Source organism: Etheostoma spectabile, unplaced genomic scaffold, assembly GCF_008692095.1.
Source record: "Etheostoma spectabile isolate EspeVRDwgs_2016 unplaced genomic scaffold, UIUC_Espe_1.0 scaffold00018917, whole genome shotgun sequence".
NCBI classification, from domain to species: domain Eukaryota; kingdom Metazoa; phylum Chordata; class Actinopteri; order Perciformes; family Percidae; genus Etheostoma; species Etheostoma spectabile.
Window position 1 is genome coordinate 85490 of NW_022604566.1, and position 16645 is coordinate 102134.

General features: G+C 42.7%; 13 non-coding genes across 13 annotated transcripts; all 13 read left to right on the forward strand.

Annotated features, from left to right (window-relative positions):
- Window positions 1–680: 680 nt before the first annotated feature.
- On the forward strand, window positions 681–752 carry trnap-ugg (transfer RNA proline (anticodon UGG)). Its single transcript has one exon. It is a non-coding gene; the product is annotated as a tRNA-Pro (tRNA).
- Window positions 753–1882: 1130 nt separating this feature from the next.
- trnap-ugg (transfer RNA proline (anticodon UGG)) lies at window positions 1883–1954 on the forward strand. Its single transcript has one exon. It is a non-coding gene; the product is annotated as a tRNA-Pro (tRNA).
- A 1128-nt stretch (window positions 1955–3082) lies between these two features.
- On the forward strand, window positions 3083–3154 carry trnap-ugg (transfer RNA proline (anticodon UGG)). Its single transcript has one exon. It is a non-coding gene; the product is annotated as a tRNA-Pro (tRNA).
- Window positions 3155–5634: 2480 nt separating this feature from the next.
- Window positions 5635–5706, forward strand: trnap-ugg (transfer RNA proline (anticodon UGG)). Its single transcript has one exon. It is a non-coding gene; the product is annotated as a tRNA-Pro (tRNA).
- Window positions 5707–6842: 1136 nt separating this feature from the next.
- trnap-ugg (transfer RNA proline (anticodon UGG)) lies at window positions 6843–6913 on the forward strand. Its single transcript has one exon. It is a non-coding gene; the product is annotated as a tRNA-Pro (tRNA).
- Window positions 6914–8049: 1136 nt separating this feature from the next.
- Window positions 8050–8121, forward strand: trnap-ugg (transfer RNA proline (anticodon UGG)). Its single transcript has one exon. It is a non-coding gene; the product is annotated as a tRNA-Pro (tRNA).
- Window positions 8122–9257: 1136 nt separating this feature from the next.
- On the forward strand, window positions 9258–9328 carry trnap-ugg (transfer RNA proline (anticodon UGG)). Its single transcript has one exon. It is a non-coding gene; the product is annotated as a tRNA-Pro (tRNA).
- A 1135-nt stretch (window positions 9329–10463) lies between these two features.
- Window positions 10464–10535, forward strand: trnap-ugg (transfer RNA proline (anticodon UGG)). Its single transcript has one exon. It is a non-coding gene; the product is annotated as a tRNA-Pro (tRNA).
- Window positions 10536–11669: 1134 nt separating this feature from the next.
- trnap-ugg (transfer RNA proline (anticodon UGG)) lies at window positions 11670–11741 on the forward strand. Its single transcript has one exon. It is a non-coding gene; the product is annotated as a tRNA-Pro (tRNA).
- Window positions 11742–12874: 1133 nt separating this feature from the next.
- trnap-ugg (transfer RNA proline (anticodon UGG)) lies at window positions 12875–12946 on the forward strand. Its single transcript has one exon. It is a non-coding gene; the product is annotated as a tRNA-Pro (tRNA).
- Window positions 12947–14067: 1121 nt separating this feature from the next.
- trnap-ugg (transfer RNA proline (anticodon UGG)) lies at window positions 14068–14139 on the forward strand. The gene has a single exon. It is a non-coding gene; the product is annotated as a tRNA-Pro (tRNA).
- A 1133-nt stretch (window positions 14140–15272) lies between these two features.
- Window positions 15273–15344, forward strand: trnap-ugg (transfer RNA proline (anticodon UGG)). Its single transcript has one exon. It is a non-coding gene; the product is annotated as a tRNA-Pro (tRNA).
- A 1129-nt stretch (window positions 15345–16473) lies between these two features.
- trnap-ugg (transfer RNA proline (anticodon UGG)) lies at window positions 16474–16545 on the forward strand. Its single transcript has one exon. It is a non-coding gene; the product is annotated as a tRNA-Pro (tRNA).
- The last annotated feature ends 100 nt before the right edge of the window (window positions 16546–16645 follow it).

Below are 16645 nucleotides of genomic sequence, written 5' to 3' on the forward strand. Positions count from 1 at the left end.
TTGCCTTAAAGATGAGGTAGCATTAGGAGCAACTACGGTAACGAGAAGTATGAAAGGCCAAAAATCCGCAAAGGGAGGTAGGTTGGGGTGTTGGACGGGTCAAACAGAAGACCCAGTAGAGGTTGATCGTGTCACGTTTCCTAAGCCCAACCGTAACCATCCGGTTGTTATTTTCCTAAACCCAACCTTCAAGTCGTTGACCCAAGTCCCGTTATTGCTTTTCTAAACCCAACCATTTATTGTTTTTCTAAACCCAACAGTCTCGTTGTTGTCCCGCGTGTCATGGAAACGTAAGGTCACCCACAAGCCTTACCTTAACTTAAAGGGGTTGTGTTAATTTTACGGAATTCCGTGAAATGATCACAATCTGTTAACACTGCACTACGTGGTTGCGGCACAGAATGTGTAAAAATTCTGTGTGGCCACCAAGGAAAACAATGCCAATGTAAAGTCAAAGAGAAATGAGGTACCAAACCCAACCGTTTTTGACTTAAAATTCATTTTTAGTAAAAGGTTAAGCTTCAAAACTATTCTGTTGTTCAATGTAATAAGCAACCTTAATCTGGCGGGGGAGCCATAAAAAGATCCAGTGCCAAACTACTTGACCATTGCTCTGCAAGTCAATGACTGATCGGAGCTGTATTTCCTCGATGAAAAATTGCTAAAATGCTGTTTTATGTGGCTCGTTGGTCTAGGGGTATGATTCTCGCTTTGGGTGCGAGAGGTCCCGGGTTCAAATCCCGGACGAGCCCAAAGGATAAAGCATGGTTAATATCAAATTCAGCGTTGAAAGTCCAGCTATGAAGCAGATCCAACCCGGCGATGGAAAATAGGCCTATATGTCCATTTAGAGTAATTGGAAATTATACACTTTCTAATTAAAACCGAGGACTTTGTTCACAGCAGTCAATTTGTGATTAATCCTTGACTTTGGCCTGTTAAGGTTAGTAGGAAGCGAAATTGTAGTAGAGCATGTTGGCGACTTTGCATAGCCCTTTTCAACTACAGTTAACAGAAGAACTGAGAAGAATATGAGGCACAAATGAGCAGGACATGCCTCATGTGGCTTGTTGATCTAGGGCAGCCTGGTCTCACAGAATTCTGTGAAATTATGAAAATCTATTAACGCTGCATTACGGGGTGATGGCACGGAATGTGGGAAATTCTGTGTGGCCACCACGGAAATCAAAGCCAAAGGGATTTCAATGAGAAGATGACGTAGCGTTAGGAGCGACTACGGTAACGAGAAGTATGAAAGGCCAAAAATCCGCAAAGGGAGGTAGGTTGGGGTGTTGGACTGGTCAAACAGAAGACCCAGTAGAGGTTGATCGTGTCACGTTTCCTAAGCCCAACCGTAACCATCCTGTTGTTATTTTCCTAAACCCAACCTTCAAGTCGTTGACCCAAGTCCCGTTATTGCTTTTCTAAACCCAACCATTTATTGTTTTTCTAAACCCAACCGTCTCGTTGTTGTCCCGCGTGTCATGGAAACGTAAGCTCACCCACAAGCCTTACCTTAACTTAAAGGGGTTGTGTTAATTTTACGGAATTCCGTGAAATGATCACAATCTGTTAACACTGCACTACGTGGTTGCGGCACAGAATGTGTAAAAATTCTGTGTGGCCACCAAGGAAAACAATGCCAATGTAAAGTCAAAGAGAAATGAGGTACCAAACCCAACCGTTTTTGACTTAAAATTCATTTTTAGTAAAAGGTTATGCTTCAAAACTATTCTGTTGTCCAATGTAATCAGAAACCTTAATCTGGCGGGGGAGCCATAAAAAGATCCAGTGCCAAACTACTTGACCATTGCTCTGCAAGTCAATGACTGATCGGAGCTGCATTTCCTCGATGAAAAATTGCTAAAATGCTGTTTTATGTGGCTCGTTGGTCTAGGGGTATGATTCTCACTTTGGGTGCGAGAGGTCCCGGGTTCAAATCCCGGACGAGCAGAAAGGATGAAGCATGGTTAATATCAAATTACGCGTTGAAAGTCCAGCTATGAAGCAGATCCAACCCGGCGATGGAAAATAGGCCTATATGTCCATTTAGAGTAATTGGAAATTATACACTTTCTAATTAAAACCGAGGACTTTGTTCACAGCAGTCAATTTGTGATTAATCCTTGACTTTGGCCTATTAAGGTTAGTAGGAAGCGAAATTGTAGTAGAGCATGTTAGCGACTTTGCATAGCCCTTTTCAACTACAGTTAACAGAAGAACTGAGAAGAATATGAGGCACAAATGAGCAGGACATGCCTCATGTGGCTTGTTGATCTAGGGCAGCCTGGTCTCACAGAATTCTGTGAAATGATGAAAATCTATTAACGCTGCATTACGGGGTGATGGCACGGAATGTGTGAAATTCTGTGTGGCCACCACGGAAATCAAAGCCAAAGGGATTTCAATGAGAAGATGACGTAGCGTTAGGAGCGACTACGGTAACGAGAAGTATGAAAGGCCAAAAATCCGCAAAGGGAGGTAGGTTGGGTGTTGGACGGGTCAAACAGAAGACCCAGTAGAGGTTGATCGTGTCACGTTTCCTAAGCCCAACCGTAACCATCCGGTTGTTATTTTCCTAAACCCAACCTTCAAGTCGTTGACCCAAGTCCCGTTATTGCTTTTCTAAACCCAACCATTTATTGTTTTTCTAAACCCAACCGCCTCGTTGTTGTCCCGCGTGTCATGGAAACGTAAGCTCACCCACAAGCCTTACCTTAACTTAAAGGGGTTGTGTTAATTTTACGGAATTCCGTGAAATGATCACAATCTGTTAACACTGCACTACGTGGTTGCGGCACAGAATGTGTAAAAATTCTGTGTGGCCACCACGGAAAACAATGCCAATGTAAAGTCAAAGAGAAATGATGTACCAAACCCAACCGTTTTTGACTTAAAATCATTTTTAGTAAAAGGTTATGCTTCAAAACTATTCTGTTGTCCAATGTAATCAGCAACCTTAATCTGGCGGGGGAGCCATAAAAAGATCCAGTGCCAAACTACTTGACCATTGCTCTGCAAGTCAATGACTGATCTGAGCTGCATTTCCTCGATGAAAAATTGCTAAAATGCTGTTTTATGTGGCTCGTTGGTCTAGGGGTATGATTCTCGCTTTGGGTGCGAGAGGTCCCGGGTTCAAATCCCGGACGAGCCCAAAGGATAAAGCATGGTTAATATCAAATTCAGCATTGAAAGTCCAGCTATGAAGCAGATCCAACCCGGTGATGGAAAATAGGCCTAAGGCTGAATCCCATTTCTCCGTCTTACCCCTACCCCTTGGCCCTACCCCTACCCCTTGGCCCTTGAAACCAAGGGGTAGGGGTAAGGGGTGAAAACATACCCCTATGAATTGGGACACCACTTGGTGACATCACCATACAGTATTGATCACAAACCTCCAAGATGCCGTCTAGGTCTGTTGATTGTGTGGGTTTGGACAACAGTGTGTGTTACATATTTTATAGTTATTTTAGGTTCACTTTGGTAGTGCAGAGTACTTATCTGTGTAGTACTTGGTCTGTTTGCAATACAATGTTCTACACATGCATCATGTGTACATATACATACATATACACCCTGTATACATGGTGTGTTGTATATCTGTTTCAGTTATCACCGTTTTGAATGTCATTGATGTTCACAAAAACATTTTGTTGACAAAAATCTGTCTTTATTGGTGATAATTGAACATAACAGGCTAAAACGTTACATAAAATAAGTTACAGAACCATTGTCAACTATTAGAACCATAACTAACATGTCGCACTCAATAAAGGCACTCATATGTGAAAAAAAATACACAAGACCACAAACAAACAAATTAACTACAGCTGTTTCTATATTCCAACCAGTCTGGAGCCTTTTGGCCAGTAACCCCCCCCCCTCACATTTCATCAGTGTCCCATATCAAAACCAACAACAACATACAAGTGCATGAACAATGAACAGGAATTAATTACAGGTTATTACAATAATACAGTAGGCTACCAATGCAATAATGAATGGGTACAACATGAACTATGAATTAGGAAACGTCTGCTCGTTTCAGCCCCAACTGGATCAGCTGCTGTGTCCTCCTGTGTGATACAGGGCGGTATATGTTAAGCACGTAGCGATGTAGCGTAATAAATATCTAGCTATACATCTATGCGATGTAAACAGTCCATTCAAGCAGAAATATGTGGGATGTTGTGCAAATCAACGTTAGCTTTAGCGATTAGCGTTAGCGATTAGCGTTAGCATTGAAAGCTAGCGTTTTAAAAAGTTTCAGTTAGGAACATGGTTGCAAGTATACATGTACAGGACTGCATAGACCACAAAACAAGACTGTCGTAACTTTTTAATCAATTATTTAAGCCGAAAGTACTTACATTTATGTGTCTCTCTGGTTGATGCGGCAGCCATGTTGATGTGTGTTTTCTAGTGAGGTCGCGTCCACACTAGATTTCAAGGGCTATACACCCCTTGATCGATCCCCTACCCCTAGCTCGTAATACGTATTGGACCGGCACTAGATCCCGCGTGAACGCGCAAAAGCTAGGGGAAGGGGTAAGGGGTAGGGGTAAGGGGAAGAAATGGGATTAGGCCTAAATGTCCATGTAGAGTAATTGGAAATTATACACTTTCTAATTAAAACCGAGGACTTTGTTCACAGCAGTCAATTTGTGATTAATCCTTGTCTTTGGCCTATTAAGGTTAGTAGGAAGCGAAATTGTAGTAGAGCATGTTGGCGACTTTGCATAGCCCTTTTCAACTACAGTTAACAGAAGAACTGAGAAGAATATGAGGCACAAATGAGCAGGACATGCCTCATGTGGCTTGTTGATCTAGGGCAGCCTGGTCTCACAGAATTCTGTGAAATGATGAAAATCTATTAACGCTGCATTACGGGGTGATGGCACGGAATGTGTGAAATTCTGTGTGGCCACCACGGAAATCAAAGCCAAAGGGATTTCAATGAGAAGATGACGTAGCGTTAGGAGCGACTACGGTAACGAGAAGTATGAAAGGCCAAAAATCCGCAAAGGGAGGTAGGTTGGGGTGTTGGACGGGTCAAACAGAAGACCCAGTAGAGGTTGATCGTGTCACGTTTCCTAAGCCCAACCGTAACCATCCGGTTGTTATTTTCCTAAACCCAACCTTCAAGTCGTTGACCCAAGTCCCGTTATTGCTTTTCTAAACCCAACCATTTATTGTTTTTCTAAACCCAACCGCCTCGTTGTTGTCCCGCGTGTCATGGAAACGTAAGCTCACCCACAAGCCTTACCTTAACTTAAAGGGGTTGTGTTAATTTTACGGAATTCCGTGAAATGATCACAATCTGTTAACACTGCACTACGTGGTTGCGGCACAGAATGTGTAAAAAATTCTGTGTGGCCACCACGGAAAACAATGCCAATGTAAAGTCAAAGAGAAATGATGTACCAAACCCAACCGTTTTTGACTTAAAATTCATTTTTAGTAAAAGGTTATGCTTCAAAACTATTCTGTTGTCCAATGTAATCAGAAACCTTAATCTGGCGGGGGAGCCATAAAAAGATCCAGTGCCAAACTACTTGACCATTGCTCTGCAAGTCAATGACTGATCTGAGCTGCATTTCCTCGATGAAAAATTGCTAAAATGCTGTTTTATGTGGCTCGTTGGTCTAGGGGTATGATTCTCGCTTTGGGTGCGAGAGGTCCCGGGTTCAAATCCCGGACGAGCCCAAAGGATGAAGCATGGTTAATATCAAATTACGCGTTGAAAGTCCAGCTATGAAGCAGATCCAACCCGGCGATGGAAAATAGGCCTATATGTCCATTTAGAGTAATTGGAAATTATACACTTTCTAATTAAATCCAAAAACCGAGGACTTTGTTCACAGCAGTCAATTTGTGATTAATCCTTGACTTTGGCCTATTAAGGTTAGTAGGAAGCGAAATTGTAGTAGAGCATGTTGGCGACTTTGCATAGCCCTTTTCAACTACAGTTAACAGAAGAACTGAGAAGAATATGAGGCACAAATGAGCAGGACATGCCTCATGTGGCTTGTTGATCTAGGGCAGCCTGGTCTCACAGAATTCTGTGAAATGATGAAAATCTATTAACGCTGCATTACGGGGTGATGGCACGGAATGTGTGAAATTCTGTGTGGCCACCACGGAAATCAAAGCCAAAGGGATTTCAATGAGAAGATGACGTAGCGTTAGGAGCGACTACGGTAACGAGAAGTATGAAAGGCCAAAAATCCGCAAAGGGAGGTAGGTTGGGGTGTTGGACGGGTCAAACAGAAGACCCAGTAGAGGTTGATCGTGTCACGTTTCCTAAGCCCAACCGTAACCATCCTGTTGTTATTTTCCTAAACCCAACCTTCAAGTCGTTGACCCAAGTCCCGTTATTGCTTTTCTAAACCCAACCATTTATTGTTTTTCTAAACCCAACCGTCTCGTTGTTGTCCCGCGTGTCATGGAAACGTAAGCTCACCCACAAGCCTTACCTTAACTTAAAGGGGTTGTGTTAATTTTACGGAATTCCGTGAAATGATCACAATCTGTTAACACTGCACTACGTGGTTGCGGCACAGAATGTGTAAAAATTCTGTGTGGCCACCAAGGAAAACAATGCCAATGTAAAGTCAAAGAGAAATGAGGTACCAAACCCAACCGTTTTTGACTTAAAATTCATTTTTAGTAAAAGGTTATGCTTCAAAACTATTCTGTTGTCCAATGTAATCAGAAACCTTAATCTGGCGGGGGAGCCATAAAAAGATCCAGTGCCAAACTACTTGACCATTGCTCTGCAAGTCAATGACTGATCGAGCTGCATTTCCTCGATGAAAAATTGCTAAAATGCTGTTTTATGTGGCTCGTTGGTCTAGGGGTATGATTCTCGCTTTGGGTGCGAGAGGTCCCGGTTCAAATCCCGGACGAGCCCAAAGGATAAAGCATGGTTAATATCAAATTCAGCATTGAAAGTCCAGCTATGAAGCAGATCCAACCCGGCGATGGAAAATAGGCCTATATGTCCATGTAGAGTAATTGGAAATTATACACTTTCTAATTAAATCCAAACCGAGGACTTTGTTCACAGCAGTCAATTTGTGATTAATCCTTGACTTTGGCCTATTAAGGTTAGTAGGAAGCGAAATTGTAGTAGAGCATGTTGGCGACTTTGCATAGCCCTTTTCAACTACAGTTAACAGAAGAACTGAGAAGAATATGAGGCACAAATGAGCAGGACATGCCTCATGTGGCTTGTTGATCTAGGGCAGCCTGGTCTCACAGAATTCTGTGAAATGATGAAAATCTATTAACGCTGCATTACGGGGTGATGGCACGGAATGTGTGAAATTCTGTGTGGCCACCACGGAAATCAAAGCCAAAGGGATTTCAATGAGAAGATGACGTAGCGTTAGGAGCGACTACGGTAACGAGAAGTATGAAAGGCCAAAAATCCGCAAAGGGAGGTAGGTTGGGGTGTTGGACGGGTCAAACAGAAGACCCAGTAGAGGTTGATCGTGTCACGTTTCCTAAGCCCAACCGTAACCATCCTGTTGTTATTTTCCTAAACCCAACCTTCAAGTCGTTGACCCAAGTCCCGTTATTGCTTTTCTAAACCCAACCATTTATTGTTTTTCTAAACCCAACCGTCTCGTTGTTGTCCCGCGTGTCATGGAAACGTAAGCTCACCCACAAGCCTTACCTTAACTTAAAGGGGTTGTGTTAATTTTACGGAATTCCGTGAAATGATCACAATCTGTTAACACTGCACTACGTGGTTGCGGCACAGAATGTGTAAAAAATTCTGTGTGGCCACCACGGAAAACAATGCCAATGTAAAGTCAAAGAGAAATGATGTACCAAACCCAACCGTTTTTGACTTAAAATTCATTTTTAGTAAAAGGTTATGCTTCAAAACTATTCTGTTGTCCAATGTAATCAGAAACCTTAATCTGGCGGGGGAGCCATAAAAAGATCCAGTGCCAAACTACTTGACCATTGCTCTGCAAGTCAATGACTGATCTGAGCTGCATTTCCTCGATGAAAAATTGCTAAAATGCTGTTTTATGTGGCTCGTTGGTCTAGGGGTATGATTCTCGCTTTGGGTGCGAGAGGTCCCGGGTTCAAATCCCGGACGAGCCCAAAGGATAAAGCATGGTTAATATCAAATTCAGCATTGAAAGTCCAGCTATGAAGCAGATCCAACCCGGTGATGGAAAATAGGCCTAAATGTCCATGTAGAGTAATTGGAAATTATACACTTTCTAATTAAATCCAAAAACCGAGGACTTTGTTCACAGCAGTCAATTTGTGATTAATCCTTGACTTTGGCCTATTAAGGTTAGTAGGAAGCGAAATTGTAGTAGAGCATGTTGGCGACTTTGCATAGCCCTTTTCAACTACAGTTAACAGAAGAACTGAGAAGAATATGAGGCACAAATGAGCAGGACATGCCTCATGTGGCTTGTTGATCTAGGGCAGCCTGGTCTCACAGAATTCTGTGAAATGATGAAAATCTATTAACGCTGCATTACGGGGTGATGGCACGGAATGTGTGAAATTCTGTGTGGCCACCACGGAAATCAAAGCCAAAGGGATTTCAATGAGAAGATGACGTAGCGTTAGGAGCGACTACGGTAACGAGAAGTATGAAAGGCCAAAAATCCGCAAAGGGAGGTAGGTTGGGGTGTTGGACGGGTCAAACAGAAGACCCAGTAGAGGTTGATCGTGTCACGTTTCCTAAGCCCAACCGTAACCATCCTGTTGTTATTTTCCTAAACCCAACCTTCAAGTCGTTGACCCAAGTCCCGTTATTGCTTTTCTAAACCCAACCATTTATGTTTTTTCTAAACCCAACCGTCTCGTTGTTGTCCCGCGTGTCATGGAAACGTAAGCTCACCCACAAGCCTTACCTTAACTTAAAGGGGTTGTGTTAATTTTACGGAATTCCGTGAAATGATCACAATCTGTTAACACTGCACTACGTGGTTGCGGCACAGAATGTGTAAAAATTCTGTGTGGCCACCAAGGAAAACAATGCCAATGTAAAGTCAAAGAGAAATGATGTACCAAACCCAACCGTTTTTGACTTAAAATTCATTTTTAGTAAAAGGTTATGCTTCAAAACTATTCTGTTGTCCAATGTAATCAGAAACCTTAATCTGGCGGGGGAGCCATAAAAAGATCCAGTGCCAAACTACTTGACCATTGCTCTGCAAGTCAATGACTGATCGAGCTGTATTTCCTCGATGAAAAATTGCTAAAATGCTGTTTTATGTGGCTCGTTGGTCTAGGGGTATGATTCTCGCTTTGGGTGCGAGAGGTCCCGGGTCAAATCCCGGACGAGCCCAAAGGATAAAGCATGGTTAATATCAAATTCAGCATTGAAAGTCCAGCTATGAAGCAGATCCAACCCGGCGATGGAAAATAGGCCTAATGTCCATGTAGAGTAATTGGAAATTATACACTTTCTAATTAAATCCAAAACCGAGGACTTTGTTCACAGCAGTCAATTTGTGATTAATCCTTGACTTTGGCCTATTAAGGTTAGTAGGAAGCGAAATTGTAGTAGAGCATGTTGGCGACTTTGCATAGCCCTTTTCAACTACAGTTAACAGAAGAACTGAGAAGAATATGAGGCACAAATGAGCAGGACATGCCTCATGTGGCTTGTTGATCTAGGGCAGCCTGGTCTCACAGAATTCTGTGAAATGATGAAAATCTATTAACGCTGCATTACGGGGTGATGGCACGGAATGTGTGAAATTCTGTGTGGCCACCACGGAAATCAAAGCCAAAGGGATTTCAATGAGAAGATGACGTAGCGTTAGGAGCGACTACGGTAACGAGAAGTATGAAAGGCCAAAAATCCGCAAAGGGAGGTAGGTTGGGGTGTTGGACGGGTCAAACAGAAGACCCAGTAGAGGTTGATCGTGTCACGTTTCCTAAGCCCAACCGTAACCATCCTGTTGTTATTTTCCTAAACCCAACCTTCAAGTCGTTGACCCAAGTCCCGTTATTGCTTTTCTAAACCCAACCATTTATTGTTTTTCTAAACCCAACCGTCTCGTTGTTGTCCCGCGTGTCATGGAAACGTAAGCTCACCCACAAGCCTTACCTTAACTTAAAGGGGTTGTGTTAATTTTACGGAATTCCGTGAAATGATCACAATCTGTTAACACTGCACTACGTGGTTGCGGCACAGAATGTGTAAAAATTCTGTGTGGCCACCAAGGAAAACAATGCCAATGTAAAGTCAAAGAGAAATGAGGTACCAAACCCAACCGTTTTTGACTTAAAATTCATTTTTAGTAAAAGGTTATGCTTCAAAACTATTCTGTTGTCCAATGTAATCAGAAACCTTAATCTGGCGGGGGAGCCATAAAAAGATCCAGTGCCAAACTACTTGACCATTGCTCTGCAAGTCAATGACTGATCTGAGCTGCATTTCCTCGATGAAAAATTGCTAAAATGCTGTTTTATGTGGCTCGTTGGTCTAGGGGTATGATTCTCGCTTTGGGTGCGAGAGGTCCCGGGTTCAAATCCCGGACGAGCCCAAAGGATAAGCATGGTTAATATCAAATTCAGCATTGAAAGTCCAGCTATGAAGCAGATCCAACCCGGTGATGGAAAATAGGCCTAAATGTCCATGTAGAGTAATTGGAAATTATACACTTTCTAATTAAATCCAAAAACCGAGGACTTTGTTCACAGCAGTCAATTTGTGATTAATCCTTGACTTTGTCCTATTAAGGTTAGTAGGAAGCGAAATTGTAGTAGAGCATGTTGGCGACTTTGCATAGCCCTTTTCAACTACAGTTAACAGAAGAACTGAGAAGAATATGAGGCACAAATGAGCAGGACATGCCTCATGTGGCTTGTTGATCTAGGGCAGCCTGGTCTCACAGAATTCTGTGAAATGATGAAATCTATTAACGCTGCATTACGGGGTGATGGCACGGAATGTGTGAAATTCTGTGTGGCCACCACGGAAATCAAAGCCAAAGGGATTTCAATGAGAAGATGACGTAGCGTTAGGAGCGACTACGGTAACGAGAAGTATGAAAGGCCAAAAATCCGCAAAGGGAGGTAGGTTGGGGTGTTGGACGGGTCAAACAGAAGACCCAGTAGAGGTTGATCGTGTCACGTTTCCTAAGCCCAACCGTAACCATCCTGTTGTTATTTTCCTAAACCCAACCTTCAAGTCGTTGACCCAAGTCCCGTTATTGCTTTTCTAAACCCAACCATTTATTGTTTTTCTAAACCCAACCGTCTCGTTGTTGTCCCGCGTGTCATGGAAACGTAAGCTCACCCCACAGCCTTACCTTAACTTAAAGGGGTTGTGTTAATTTTACGGAATTCCGTGAAATGATCACAATCTGTTAACACTGCACTACGTGGTTGCGGCACAGAATGTGTAAAAATTCTGTGTGGCCACCAAGGAAAACAATGCCAATGTAAAGTCAAAGAGAAATGAGGTACCAAACCCAACCGTTTTTGACTTAAAATTCATTTTTAGTAAAAGGTTATGCTTCAAAACTATTCTGTTGTCCAATGTAATCAGAAACCTTAATCTGGCGGGGGAGCCATAAAAGATCCAGTGCCAAACTACTTGACCATTGCTCTGCAAGTCAATGACTGATCGGAGCTGTATTTCCTCGATGAAAAATTGCTAAAATGCTGTTTTATGTGGCTCGTTGGTCTAGGGGTATGATTCTCGCTTTGGGTGCGAGAGGTCCCGGGTTCAAATCCCGGACGAGCCCAAAGGATAAAGCATGGTTAATATCAAATTCAGCATTGAAAGTCCAGCTATGAAGCAGATCCAACCCGGCGATGGAAAATAGGCCTAAATGTCCATTTAGAGTAATTGGAAATTATACACTTTCTAATTAAATCCAAAAACCGGACTTTGTTCACAGCAGTCAATTTGTGATTAATCCTTGACTTTGGCCTATTAAGGTTAGTAGGAAGCGAAATTGTAGTAGAGCATGTTGGCGACTTTGCATAGCCCTTTTCAACTACAGTTAACAGAAGAACTGAGAAGAATATGAGGCACAAATGAGCAGGACATGCCTCATGTGGCTTGTTGATCTAGGGCAGCCTGGTCTCACAGAATTCTGTGAAATGATGAAAATCTATTAACGCTGCATTACGGGGTGATGGCACGGAATGTGTGAAATTCTGTGTGGCCACCACGGAAATCAAAGCCAAAGGGATTTCAATGAGAAGATGACGTAGCGTTAGGAGCGACTACGGTAACGAGAAGTATGAAAGGCCAAAAATCCGCAAAGGGAGGTAGGTTGGGGTGTTGGACGGGTCAAACAGAAGACCCAGTAGAGGTTGATCGTGTCACGTTTCCTAAGCCCAACCGTAACCATCCTGTTGTTATTTTCCTAAACCCAACCTTCAAGTCGTTGACCCAAGTCCCGTTATTGCTTTTCTAAACCCAACCATTTATTGTTTTTCTAAACCCAACCGTCTCGTTGTTGTCCCGCGTGTCATGGAAACGTAAGCTCACCCACAAGCCTTACCTTAACTTAAAGGGGTTGTGTTAATTTTACGGAATTCCGTGAAATGATCACAATCTGTTAACACTGCACTACGTGGTTGCGGCACAGAATGTGTAAAAAATTCTGTGTGGCCACCACGGAAAACAATGCCAATGTAAAGTCAAAGAGAAATGATGTACCAAACCAACCGTTTTTGACTTAAATTCATTTTTAGTAAAAGTTATGCTTCAAAACTATTCTGTTGTCCAATGTAATCAGAAACCTTAATCTGGCGGGGGAGCCATAAAAAGATCCAGTGCCAAACTACTTGACCATTGCTCTGCAAGTCAATGACTGATCTGAGCTGCATTTCCTCGATGAAAAATTGCTAAAATGCTGTTTTATGTGGCTCGTTGGTCTAGGGGTATGATTCTCGCTTTGGGTGCGAGAGGTCCCGGGTTCAAATCCCGGACGAGCCCAAAGGATAAGCATGGTTAATATCAAATTCAGCATTGAAAGTCCAGCTATGAAGCAGATCCAACCCGGCGATGGAAATAGGCCTATATGTCCATTTAGAGTAATTGGAAATTATACACTTTCTAATTAAATCCAAAACCGAGGACTTTGTTCACAGCAGTCAATTTGTGATTAATCCTTGACTTTGGCCTATTAAGGTTAGTAGGAAGCGAAATTGTAGTAGAGCATGTTGGCGACTTTGCATAGCCCTTTTCTACAGTTAACAGAAGAACTGAGAAGAATATGAGGCACAAATGAGCAGGACATGCCTCATGTGGCTTGTTGATCTAGGGCAGCCTGGTCTCACAGAATTCTGTGAAATGATGAAAATCTATTAACGCTGCATTACGGGGTGATGGCACGGAATGTGTGAAATTCTGTGTGGCCACCACGGAAATCAAAGCCAAGGGATTTCAATGAGAAGATGACGTAGCGTTAGGAGCGACTACGGTAACGAGAAGTATGAAAGGCCAAAATCCGCAAAGGGAGGTAGGTTGGGTGTTGGACGGGTCAAACAGAAGACCCAGTAGAGGTTGATCGTGTCACGTTTCCTAAGCCCAACCGTAACCATCCTGTTGTTATTTTCCTAAACCCAACCTTCAAGTCGTTGACCCAAGTCCCGTTATTGCTTTTCTAAACCCAACCATTTATTGTTTTCTAAACCCAACCGTCTCGTTGTTGTCCCGCGTGTCATGGAAACGTAAGCTCACCCACAAGCCTTACCTTAACTTAAAGGGGTTGTGTTAATTTTACGGAATTCCGTGAAATGATCACAATCTGTTAACACTGCACTACGTGGTTGCGGCACAGAATGTGTAAAAATTCTGTGTGGCCACCAAGGAAACAATGCCAATGTAAAGTCAAAGAGAATGAGGTACCAAACCCAACCGTTTTTGACTTAAAATTCATTTTTAGTAAAAGGTTATGCTTCAAAACTATTCTGTTGTCCAATGTAATCAGAAACCTTAATCTGGCGGGGAGCCATAAAAGATCCAGTGCCAAACTACTTGACCATTGCTCTGCAAGTCAATGACTGATCTGAGCTGTATTTCCTCGATGAAAATTGCTAAATGCTGTTTTATGTGGCTCGTTGGTCTAGGGGTATGATTCTCGCTTTGGGTGCGAGAGGTCCCGGGTTCAAATCCCGGACGAGCCCAAAGGATAAAGCATGGTTAATATCAAATTCAGCATTGAAAGTCCAGCTATGAAGCAGATCCAACCCGTGATGGAAAATAGGCCTATATGTCCATTTAGAGTAATTGGAAATTATACACTTTCTAATTAAATCCAAAACCGAGGACTTTGTTCACAGCAGTCAATTTGTGATTAATCCTTGACTTTGGCCTATTAAGGTTAGTAGGAAGCGAAATTGTAGTAGAGCATGTTGGCGACTTTGCATAGCCCTTTTCAACTACAGTTAACAGAAGAACTGAGAAGAATATGAGGCACAAATGAGCAGGACATGCCTCATGTGGCTTGTTGATCTAGGGCAGCCTGGTCTCACAGAATTCTGTGAAATGATGAAAATCTATTAACGCTGCATTACGGGGTGATGGCACGGAATGTGTGAAATTCTGTGTGGCCACCACGGAAATCAAAGCCAAAGGGATTTCAATGAGAAGATGACGTAGCGTTAGGAGCGACTACGGTAACGAGAAGTATGAAAGGCCAAAAATCCGCAAGGGAGGTAGGTTGGGGTGTTGGACGGGTCAAACAGAAGACCCAGTAGAGGTTGATCGTGTCACGTTTCCTAAGCCCAACCGTAACCATCCTGTTGTTATTTTCCTAAACCCAACCTTCAAGTCGTTGACCCAAGTCCCGTTATTGCTTTTCTAAACCCAACCATTTATTGTTTTTCTAAACCCAACCGTCTCGTTGTTGTCCCGCGTGTCATGGAAACGTAAGCTCACCCACAAGCCTTACCTTAACTTAAAGGGGTTGTGTTAATTTTACGGAATTCCGTGAAATGATCACAATCTGTTAACACTGCACTACGTGGTTGCGGCACAGAATGTGTAAAAATTCTGTGTGGCCACCACGGAAAACAATGCCAATGTAAAGTCAAAGAGAAATGAGGTACCAAACCCAACCGTTTTTGACTTAAAATTCATTTTTAGTAAAAGGTTATGCTTCAAAACTATTCTGTTGTCCAATGTAATCAGAAACCTTAATCTGGCGGGGGAGCCATAAAAAGATCCAGTGCCAAACTACTTGACCATTGCTCTGCAAGTCAATGACTGATCTGAGCTGTATTTCCTCGATGAAAATTGCTAAAATGCTGTTTTATGTGGCTCGTTGGTCTAGGGGTATGATTCTCGCTTTGGGTGCGAGAGGTCCCGGGTTCAAATCCCGGACGAGCCCAAAGGATAAAGCATGGTTAATATCAAATTCAGCATTGAAAGTCCAGCTATGAAGCAGATCCAACCCGGCGATGGAAATAGGCCTATATGTCCATAGAGTAATTGGAAATTATACACTTTCTAATTAATCCAAAACCGAGGACTTTGTTCACAGCAGTCAATTTGTGATTAATCCTTGACTTTGGCCTATTAAGGTTAGTAGGAAGCGAAATTGTAGTAGAGCATGTTGGCGACTTTGCATAGCCCTTTTCAACTACAGTTAACAGAAGAACTGAGAAGAATATGAGGCACAAATGAGCAGGACATGCCTCATGTGGCTTGTTGATCTAGGGCAGCCTGGTCTCACAGAATTCTGTGAAATGATGAAAATCTATTAACGCTGCATTACGGGGTGATGGCACGGAATGTGTGAAATTCTGTGTGGCCACCACGGAAATCAAAGCCAAAGGGATTTCAATGAGAAGATGACGTAGCGTTAGGAGCGACTACGGTAACGAAGTATGAAAGGCCAAAATCCGCAAAGGGAGGTAGGTTGGGGTGTTGGACGGGTCAAACAGAAGACCCAGTAGAGGTTGATCGTGTCACGTTTCCTAAGCCCAACCGTAACCATCCTGTTGTTATTTTCCTAAACCCAACCTTCAAGTCGTTGACCCAAGTCCCGTTATTGCTTTTCTAAACCCAACCATTTATTGTTTTTCTAAACCCAACCGTCTCGTTGTTGTCCCGCGTGTCATGGAAACGTAAGCTCACCCACAAGCCTTACCTTAACTTAAAGGGGTTGTGTTAATTTTACGGAATTCCGTGAAATGATCACAATCTGTTAACACTGCACTACGTGGTTGCGGCACAGAATGTGTAAAAAATTCTGTGTGGCCACCAAGGAAAACAATGCCAATGTAAAGTCAAAGAGAAATGAGGTACCAAACCCAACCGTTTTTGACTTAAAATTCATTTTTAGTAAAAGGTTATGCTTCAAAACTATTCTGTTGTCCAATGTAATCAGAAACCTTAATCTGGCGGGGAGCCATAAAAAGATCCAGTGCCAAACTACTTGACCATTGCTCTGCAAGTCAATGACTGATCTGAGCTGTATTTCCTCGATGAAAAATTGCTAAAATGCTGTTTTATGTGGCTCGTTGGTCTAGGGGTATGATTCTCGCTTTGGGTGCGAGAGGTCCCGGGTTCAAATCCCGGACGAGCCCAAAGGATAAGCATGGTTAATATCAAATTCAGCATTGAAAGTCCAGCTATGAAGCAGATCCAACCCGGCGATGGAAAATAGGCCTATATGTCCATTTAGAG